This window comes from Triticum dicoccoides, chromosome 5B (assembly GCF_002162155.2).
Source record: "Triticum dicoccoides isolate Atlit2015 ecotype Zavitan chromosome 5B, WEW_v2.0, whole genome shotgun sequence".
Classification (NCBI taxonomy): domain Eukaryota; kingdom Viridiplantae; phylum Streptophyta; class Magnoliopsida; order Poales; family Poaceae; genus Triticum; species Triticum dicoccoides.
The window spans coordinates 467,888,527-467,899,548 of NC_041389.1; positions in this window are offsets into that span (position 1 = coordinate 467,888,527).

Below are 11,022 nucleotides of genomic sequence, written 5' to 3' on the forward strand. Positions count from 1 at the left end.
AGCCCATGCAGAAGGCTGGGATGCCCCTGGTTTTTTCATTTAATTTTTACATTTTCCTTTTATGTTTTCATCTTTAAGATAATTCGGGACTGCAAAAAGTTCCCAATTTCAAAAAATAGTGAAATTTCAAGTGTTTGAGAAATCATAAAATGTTCATGAATTCGTAAATGTTCATGATAACGAAAAATGATCAGGAAATCATAAAATGTTCGTGATTTTGAAAACAAATGTTCAAAACATGTTTACGATTTAGAAAAAATGTTCAAGAATGTTTGCGTATTCAAAAAATGTCCATGAATTTGAAAATAATTGTCACCAATTCACAAACATTCATGATTTTTTGAAAAATGTTCATAAAAATAAATAAAAAATGTGTGTGAAATCAAAATTGTTCCCAAATTTGAAAAGTTGTTCATCAATTCAAAAACTATTCATCGACGAAAATTGTTTATGAATTCAAAAAGTGGTCATGCATGTCAAAAAAATCTTTTCATTAAAACATATTAAAATCCTTAATTTCAAAAGGTGTTCCCAAAATTTGAAAAACTGTCGATCCATAAAAAGTTCACTAAAAAAATGTTCATGTGTTTCAAAAAATATTCGCAATCAAAAAATGTTTGCAACTTGTAAAAGATGTTCACATTTGAAAAATGTTCGCAAATTTATAAAAAAATCTCGATTTCAAAAAAAGTTAATGAATTCAAAAAGTATGCAAGATTTGCAAAAAAATACGACTTCAAAAAATGTTCAAACTTTTTAATGTTCGCAAAATGAAAAAAATAAGAAAAATATATAGACATAGAAAATAAGTAAATATGGAAAATGAAAATAGAGAACAAACATGAGAAAAAGAAAGTAAAAACAGAATGAAACATATAAATTTAAAAAAATATAAAAATAAAAGAGACGGATGAAAAAGGAGAAGAAAAAAGAAAAGCAAAAGAAAAAACAGAGGAAAAAACTAGATTAGGCCGGCCCATAGGTTGGACAGGAGTGTGAGGGGGGTATGTGCTAGGTCGCTAAAAAGCGACCTACGTGCCAAATAGGAATCACCCCCACAAACCAATGACAAAGTATAGTACTACACGCCAACTTGATGGGTTGTGGCTCCCCAAGCCCATGAAAAATGATTTGAATAGCCTTTAGAGCATCTCCAACAAACGCGCAACCGTGTGACATGCTAAATCATTTTTACAGCCACGAAATAGCCTTTTTTAGCGCGCAGGAGGGCGCTTGCTCCAGCAGGCGTTGCAAAACACGGCGCCCGATCCGGCGGCCCCACCTGTAGTAGCCCAGATTTTGCAGCGGGTGCTCCAAATATGCAGCGTGATGCCGTTTTTCAGCACGCTGGACCTTGTTTACCACATGCGGGATTTTAGCGCCGCTGCTGAAGCGCTAGTTTTGATCGCACGCGCTATATAGGCATCTTTTTCAGCGCGCGGCTTATGTAGCTCGTCTGTTGGAGATGCTCTTAGTAAAAAATATTAGAAAAAAGGCATACGCCCGATTTTATAAATAAAGCCACCAGGCAGAGTAGCAGAGCAAACACCAAGCCAATAGAGTTTCACGCCAACAACTAATAAAGTACGCATACATGGCTACCTAGCCAATCTTGGCACGCAGGCCAACTCAGAAACCAGACACCAGAAGGGAGGGGAACTAAGGCATCGCCCGGAATCGACGCAGCAGGGAAGAAGCTGTAGACCGAATCTTGGATATCATAACGTCAAAAGCCTCGAGGTCTGCCTCCTTAATCAATAATCTCCACTGCTACAAGAAGACACCAGATTTAAATAAGCAGCTCACTGGGTTAGCCGGAAAGATATGTTCAATAGTAAACTTGTTTCTAGTGGTCCACAACGACCAACAAATCGCTGCAAACCCAACCCAAAACACCCTTTTAGCTACCTCGGATAAGCCACTAGCCAAACTCCGCAAGTCCTCGATGGAAGAGGGATTCCAATTCACTTGAAGCCAAGACCGAATACAGCTCCAGAAAAACTTGGCCAAAGAGCAATGGAAGAAGATATGCTCGGTATTTTCAATGGCCCCACATAAAACGCATCTATCAGAGCCCGGGCTGTTCCTTTTCCGGATTTGATCAGCCGCAGGAAGTTTCCCACGGAAAGCTTGCCACATGAAGATTTTGATCTTAGGAGGGATACGGGCCTTCCAAATGCACTTAAATTTCGACGTAGGGGAGCCGGATATAAGTTTAGCGTACGCAGACTTAACCGAAAAGCGACCAAAAGAGGAGTGGGGCCAGACAACCGTGTCTTCTTCATCCAAGAGCACATGGAAGCAAGTAGTAAGACGCTGCCAGTCTTCCAACTCTTCTGGAGAAAGAGTTCTACGGAGGTCTAGGTCCCAATTATTTAACGAGAGCTCAAAGATAGAGATCTCTAGATTAGAGCAGTAAGAAAATAAGGTCGGGAACACCATTGCAAGGGTGGAGTCTCCGCACCACCAGTCTAGCCAAAAACGAGTGGACTTGCCATTTCTAACTACGAACTTAGACCAAAGATTGAAATACCGGACGAACTTTGACGAGCTGAAGCCAGAACTGGGATCAAAGAGTGGACTTGCCACCCGAGGAAGCAAACATGGGGCTCTAGTCCGGAAATATTTAGCCTTGAGAATGGGTAGCCAGAGGGGGTGCTCCTCGAGATGCATGATCTTCCACCACCACTTTAAAATGAGGCACTTGTTCATGACCTCGTATTAATGATCCCTAACCCCCCCTTGTTCTTTGGCCTGCAAATGTATTTCCATTTCACCAACCTATATTTGCGCTTATTGTCGGCAGAATTCCAGTAGAAAGCACCCTTGTGCTTGTCAAAGACAGTGTGGATCCCTCCAGCAAGAAGGTAGAAGCCCATCAAGAACATGTGGAGAGATGAAAGACAGGCATTGGTGAGGGCAACCTTGCCCTCTTGGGTATTGTAACGGCCTCTCCATGGCAAGACCCTGTTACCCACCTTGGAGACAGCCGACATAGAATCTTTAGCCAACAACTTATGAGGGGAGGTCGGGAGGCCCAAATATTTGAAAGGAAAGGAGCCTAGAGAGCAATTAAGGAGATGCACAACTCTTTGAGCCTCGGTATCCGCAACCCCAGTAACAATGACTTCGCTCTTAGAAAATTTGATTTTAAGACCCAAGAGAGCTTCGAAGCAAAGGAGCAGGAATTTAAAATGAGTAATGCTGGCCTCGTTAAGTTTGACCATAATGATGGTGTCGTCCGCATATTGAAGATGAGGGATGCCATTAGGGACAAGGTGAGAACTGATAGGAGTGATGTGACCAGCAAGAGCTGCCCGAGACAGAATATGAGAGAGGGCGTCCGCAACGAAATTGAAGAGAAGGGGGGAGGCTGGGTCTCCCTGCCTTAGGCCCCTGCCGTTGGCAAAAAAGTTACTAATCTGCCCATTGACCGACACAGCCGCATGACCACCCGCGACCAGCTGCATAAGCCGGTGCACCACCGCACCATCAAAACCCTTAGCAAGAAGCACTTTACGGAGGAAATTCCAACTAACCGAGTCGTATGCTTTCTCAAAATCGAGTTTGAGAACCACCGCTTTGGTCCCCTGGACCCGCAAATCATGGACTATCTCATGGAGACAAAGAACGCCATCCAAAATGAACCTGCCCTTTATGAACGCGGATTGAAAAGGGCTAATAGAACGGTGAGCGATCGAGGAAAGCCTAGATGCAAAGCCTTTAGCCGAAAACTTCACGAAGTTGTTGATCAGGGCAATAGGTCTAGATTGAGTAATCAAGTCTGCCCCTTTGACTTTAGGAATAAGAGTGAGCACCGTATAATTCAACCTAGAGATGTCGACGGTGCCCAGCCAGAAGCCTTGAATAATCGCGTGGACAAGGTCCCTCAGCTGAGGCCAAAACTGCCTAAAGAAGGGGATGGAGAAGCCGTCAGGTCTAGAAGCCGCATTAGAGTTGGCAGATTGGATTGTTTCATAACTCTCATCGTTAGAGAGAGGGAGCAACAAGCCTTCGTTATCATCACTCGATATCTTGTCCTGGGAGGTCCAAAAGGAGCTGGCCAGTCTAAAGCCCACCTCAAGTTTAGAGGAGAGGAGAGAGGAGAATAAATGCACCACATGCAGCATAATCTCGGATTGATCAGAGACCCTGACACCATTGATAAGGAGGATATCGATCAGACAGCGGCGATGCCTGCCATTGGCAATGGCGAAGAAGTAGCAAGTGGGCGAATTGCCTTTTAAAGTCCAATTGATGGTGCCTCTTTGCCTCCAATACATTTCATCCCGACGATGGAGAGCGAAAAGGGCCTCTTCTAAATCATAATGCACTTGCCATTCAGCGGGGGAAGGACCAGACTATCAGCACGAGCATCTAGGGAACCAATTTGGGCAGCCAACCGAACTTTGTCACGCCTTGACTCAGCAGAATGGTTCTTAGCCCAGCCGCGCAGGAATCTACGAAGGAAATATGAGCACTGATGCCAGCCGTCCATCGGACCGAAAGAACGACGATTAGAAGATAAGAAGGAAGAAATCTTATGCGCTATCAAGTCAGCAAAACCCTCAACCAAGATCCAAGACGCATCGAACTGGAACCGGGGGAAGGAGAAAAATGAGTCCCATCATCAAGAATCAGGGGCGAGTGGTCCGAACCCACAATGGACAGAGCCCTGAGGGCAGCCCGGGGAAACAAAGTATCCCACCTAGAGCAGAAGAAGACACGATCTAGGACACACTGAGTGGGGGCAGATTGGCGATTGATCCAAGTGTACCGGGCACCGACCCTAGGTATTTCGCGAATAGCAGTGTCCCAAATGGATGCGTTAAATGCGTCAGCAAGCGGCTATGTCAGGACCCCGACTCAATGCCACATCGATCTAGCATGTAACACCTCATATCACTTTGCAGCCTCACGCACGGTATCCCCACGGGTGTCGCCTTACCTTTGCCCGGGACCGTTTGCGTCTTTTGGCACACGTATATGATAGTGTCGCTAGCATCCATATGATAAGGAGCCCGGGCTGACATGGCTAGTCGTAAACCCAAAGTGGCACAAAACTTACAGGGACAGGCATCCATGACCCAACATCGAACGTGTCGGTCATCAGTGAGTGAATCCAGGCTGTAGCACTGGGCTAGCAGGACTCCGGTGAACCGGGCTGTAGCGGGCTAACATGACTCCGGTATTCATCGCGTGACATTTCCCCGAAGGGACAGACACAGGAACGAAGAATGACACATGCCGGCCATCCTAAGTGTTCCGGAGCAGTAGGAAGCTACCATGGCTCAGTGGAAACACTAGGAGACATTTCCCGGTAAGAGAGGCTACTAAGGATAAACAACTAGATAGTCAGATCCCACACATACCAAGCATTCCAATAACATACACACAATATGATCGATATGTGCAAATACAACATGGCATCACAACATGACTCTACAACTCAAGTATTTATTCAATAGGCTCCGAGGAGCGAGATATTACAAACATGGGTCTCATGACCCAGCATTCAGAGCACACAAGTCAAGCACAAGCGGAAGCTTAACATGTCTGAGTACAGACATCTACAAATGAAAAAGGCTGAGAAGCCTGACTATCTACCAGATCCTGCCGAGGGCACAAGATCATAGCTGAGGTAACAAGCTAAACGTCGAAGTCCACGCGGTACTACTAGCGAGACTGAAGTCTCTCTGCAAAAATATAAATTAAGCAACGTGAGTACATATGTACCCAGCAAGACTTACATCAAAACTAACTACATATGCATCATTATCAGCAAAGGGGATGGTGGGGTTTAACTGCAGCAAGCCAGCTTTGACTCGGTGGCTATCCTGAACTACGACTGCAAGTAACTCTTTTGAGGTGGCGCACACAAGTCCACATATTCACCATATCAATACACCACTATGGATCCGCTCCCGTCTCCCTACGAGAATGCCATCCATAGCACTCACACTTATCTTGCGTATTTTAGAGTATCCACTTTCACTTGTCTATGAACTGTACAGGAACCCATAAGTCCTTTACCGCGGACACGGCTATTCGAATAGATAATGTTAACCCTACAGGGGTGTACTTCTTCACACACGCTCTCACCACTTACCGCCGTTTACACGACATGTACTCGGCAACCTTCAAGCGGAAGCCCAGCGAGGGTGTTGGCCACGACCTGACTAACCACACAAGTCTCTCGTCCAGGTTTATCGCCTATTCGGGTTCCATCCGCAAGGAGATCCGACCGGGGTGTCGCTCACAGCCCCAAACGATGTGAGCAGGGTTCCCAAGCCCACCTCGACGGGTGGATCTACGCTTGGTACACCGTGCCACGGTGCCTAGTCTGTCCCAAGCCCACCTGTATCGGGTGCCACTTGGTAGACTACTAACACTACCTACAAACACCAGAAACTAGTTGCAACTCCTGGACGGAGATCAAGTTGGTTAATAAGCCGAGAGGGGCCGAGTTACCGGAACCCAATGTGTGGTAGTAACTGTTCATGGATCACAAACACAAAACTCAGTTCCTGAGGACGGCTGCAATGAGACAACCCACGATGTACTCCTACATGGCCTCTCACCGCTACCTTTACCAAATCGTGTTCACACACTTAGCTCTCAACAATAGGACATGTTCACCACATTCCAATTCATCCCTGATGAATCAGACCTGACACAACTCTAAGAAATAGCAGGCATGACCAACAAACATGAATGAGTAGGCACATCAGGGCTCAAACAACTCCTACTCATGCTAGTGGGTTTCATCTATTTACTGTGGCAATGACAGGTCATGCAGAGGATAAAGGGGTTCAACTACCGCAGCAAATAACAGTTGTATCTTTGTTGTCCTAATGCAGTAAAATAGAGCAGGAGCGAGAGAGTGGGATTGTATCGGAATGAACAAGGGGGTTTTGCTTGCCTGGCACTTCTGAAGATAATATAGTTCTTCATTGGTGTCATCGAACTCATCGTCGAAACCACGTCTATCGAGAGGGGACAAACACCAGCAAACAAGGAAGAACACAATCAATGCAATGCACAATATGATGCATGATCATGACATGGCAATATGCTGTTATTTGAGCTAATGCAACTAGCAGCAAGTTAAATGGAGTTGGTTTGAACCCTAGGTTCAAATTCAAACTCCACATGTGATTATTTAAATGCCATTCATATGATTTGTCCTAAACAGCAGCTATAAGTTGTTCTAACATGCATGAAAATGGTACATATGGATAGATTGGATTTTTCTGATCATTTTTCATATATAAATTATTTTATTTGGAGTTACGGTTGATTTACTATGAATTTTTGAAGTTTGGGATATTTTCTGGATTTTCTGATTTATTTTAAATCCAGAAAATAATTTACTGCGTCAGCATGACATCACCCTGACGTCATCAGGTCAACAGGGCGGGTTTAGGTCAAACCTGACCAGTGGGTCCCGAGTGTCACTGTCTAACTAAACTAACCTAGCTTAGTTAATACTAACCTAACTTAATTAGCCGGGCGGGGCCCGCATGTCAGTGGCTCTGGGGAAGTCAAACTAGGGTCAAATCGGGTCAAACTCACCGGAGTTGACCCGGGGCTTGTCGCCGGCAGGGCCAGGGACGGCGGAGAGGTGCGGGTTTCCTCCTCCAGTGACCAAATCAACGGCGGAGAGCGGCTACGTGGAGCTGGAGCTCGCGCGCGTCGAGTGGTGGTGGTGGTTGGGCCTGGGGTGGCCGAAGTTGTCACCGGCGTCGACCTTGGCGGTCGCCGGAGCTCGGGTGAGCTCGGGGTCAATGCTACGGTGGCCGGGGAGGCTCGTGCGGGGCACCTATGTGCTCTACGTGGCGCGGGAAGGGAGTTGAGCACGACGTCCGGACCGCTAGGTGGCCGGAGGCTCGTCGGCGGCGGTCACAGGCGGCAGCGCGTGCGGGCAAGCAAGGTGTGGCGGCTACTGTGCGCAAGCAAAGGAACGGAGAGGGGGAAACAGACGGTGAGCTCACGTGGATCCCGTAGAGGTGGACGGCGAGCTCGGGGAAGGCCGAACGGCGACGAATTTGACGGCGGCGATCCGCGGCACCGACGAGGAGGACGACGTCGAGGGCAGCTCTGCAGGGCATCCCGGCTTGAGTGAGTCGTCATAGAGGTCAAGGACGGCAGCGCGGAGCTAGTGGGCTTGTCGGAGAGGCGAGGCAGTGGCGGTGGGCGCGGCAACGGTGTGCGGCGGCGACGAGCTCCGCTCGGGCGCGTGCAGGGAGAGAGCAGAGGAGGGGGAGAACGTTCGGGAGAGAGTGAGAGGGGGCCAGGGGGGCTGCATGGCGTCTCCAGGGGTCGAGAAGCGGGCAGGGAGGCAGGGGGAGGTGGAAGCAGGAGGTGGCCAAGAGTGCGCGCGCGGGCGACACGCCGGCGTCCTTCTGGCGCAAGGAGGAGGGTGACTAGCACTGTGGGCCAGTGGGCCACACAGTGTTGGGCTAGCTGAGGCGCCGGATGGGCTGCAGGTAAGCGCCAGTCAGTTTTTCTCACTCTCTTTTAATTCCATTTTCTATTTTCTGCAATTGTTTTGGCTTTATTAAAAATGCCAGAGCATTATTAAAAATCCTGAAAATATTTGTGGCACTATTGAAATTATTTCCAACAGCCCTCAACTAGTTTCAGAATTATTAGAGCATTTAAAATATTTATAAGATTTAAATGCCCCAATTCAAAAACAATATGAGTTAATTCAAAAATCCAGAAATGACCTATAAATATGTTCATCATTTTTGGCAGAGGTTTTCACCTTTATTAGAAATCATGAACATTTTCAAAGGCATTTTGGGTTTATTGAAAATGATTTTTATTGAGCCTATTTGAATTCATTTGGTGCTAGGGTTTAAACAATCCCCATTTCAGGTTTAACTGAAATTTAAACATGATGCAACACATGACTAGCTATCTCAGAGCAAACCAGAAGCTAGGGATGTGACAACTCACCCCTACTAAACAAGAATCTCGTCCCGAGATTCAGGCGTAGGGTAAGATGAAGGGGAAAACGCAACTAATGAATTCTTCATGATCCAGGTTGCACTTCAAATGAACATTGATTCAATCACCATCTTTGTCTTGTCGTCTTGCTCTGAGAACTCCAGCCAACATGACAACGAGAGGAGAAGGAGACTCTAGAAGGATCGATCTTCTCGAAGATCGAACAACTTAGGATCAACTCGCGGAATGAGGCATAGCAACACCACTCGAGCTGAGACACAAAACACACATCCAGAGGGATGGAGTGGAACAAATGACGAGGGTTCACTAGGTAGACAACAATTCCACGCTTAAAAGGGTGGTGAACGGTTGTCAATGTAGCGAGGAGTTGAGTTGCCATGATGCCACAGCGGGACATCCTGGAGGAGGGTGATTCATAGATTATTACCTTAAGTGGCAAAAAGAATTACCTTTGATTCAGAGATCATCGAAAATCTTTTATACCAACCTAAGGCAATTCTCGAGCGACCATTTGGAGGGGTTCGGTAGAATGGCATACCCGGATTAGAATGGATGATGTGGATTACCTTGTTGAAAACAACACAAGGGATGATTTTGCTTGTGCATGCTCTCAAGAACTTTAGCATTTCCATATTCATCAAGGTTTTACCAATTTCCGAAGCGAGGATCCTGGCAGCACATCATACTACCATGATGAATACCGGTGGAAGATGCAGATGCAAAGGAAGATAACACCTTCTCAGATTTCACCTTAGTAATGCCAAGGTCGCAAGATCTGGATAATCGACCGAGAGACATTTAGCACTCCGCTTCTAATGTTCTCCTTGATGTGCTAGTGTATCCCATTCATAGATATGGTTTGATATCTAGAACATCAAGTAAAAGGTCTGTCAGGACCCCGACTCAATGCCACATCGATCTAGCATGTAACACCTCATATCACTTTGCGGCCTCACGCACGGTATTCCCACGGGTGTCGCCTTACCTTTGCCTGGGACCGTTTGCACCTTTTGGCACACGTATATGATAGTGTCACTAGCATCCATATGATAAGGAGCCCGGGCTGACATGACTAGTCGTAAACCCAAAGTGGCACAGACTTACAGGGACAGGCATCCATGACCCAACATCGAACGTGTCGGTCATCAGCAAGTGGGTCCGGGCTGTAGCTCTGGGCTAGCAGGACTCCGGTGAACCGGGCTGTAGCGGGCTAACAGGGCTCCGGTACTCAATGCGTGACATTTCCCCGAAGGGACAGACACAGGAACGAAGAAGGACACATGCCGGCCAGCCTAAGTGTTCCGGAGCAGTAGCAAGCTACCATGGCTCAATGGAAACACTAGGAGACATTTCCCGGTAAGAGAGGCTACTAAAGATAAAGAACTAGATAGTCAGATCCCACACATACCAAGCATTTCAATCATACACACAATATGCTCGATATGTGCAAATACAACAAGGCATCACAACATGACTCTACGACACAAGTACTTTATTTAAAGGCTCAGAGAGCCATACATAACATACATACAAGTACGGGTGACACGACCCACATTCAAGTCATACAGTCATACAAACCAGCAGCGGAAGTAATTTGTCTGAGTACAGACAACTAGTAAAATAAAAGAGGCTTGGAAAGCCTAGTTATACTACATGGTCCTTCACGTGCTCAGGATCACCACCTGGGCCTTAGTCTACTCGTCGATGTCAACGTCTACGAAGAACCCATCAGAAGGGGTTGCAGCGCCTTCTGTAAAATGTAAATTATAGCAACATGAGTACAAAGGTACCCAGCAAGACTTACGTCAGATCCTACATACATGCACATTATCAAGAAGGGTTGGTGGAGTTATTGCAGCAAGCCAGCTTTGACTCTTGGCTAAACTATCCTACGAGACTCCAACTTGAAAAGGTTTTGCGCACACGAGTCCACTACTCACCACTTCAATACACAACCGAGAATCCACCTCCGTCTTCCTACGAAGGGGCCATCCTCGGTACTCACGCTTATCTTGAAGCTTTTAGTAGTTTCCAGTTTACTTGTCT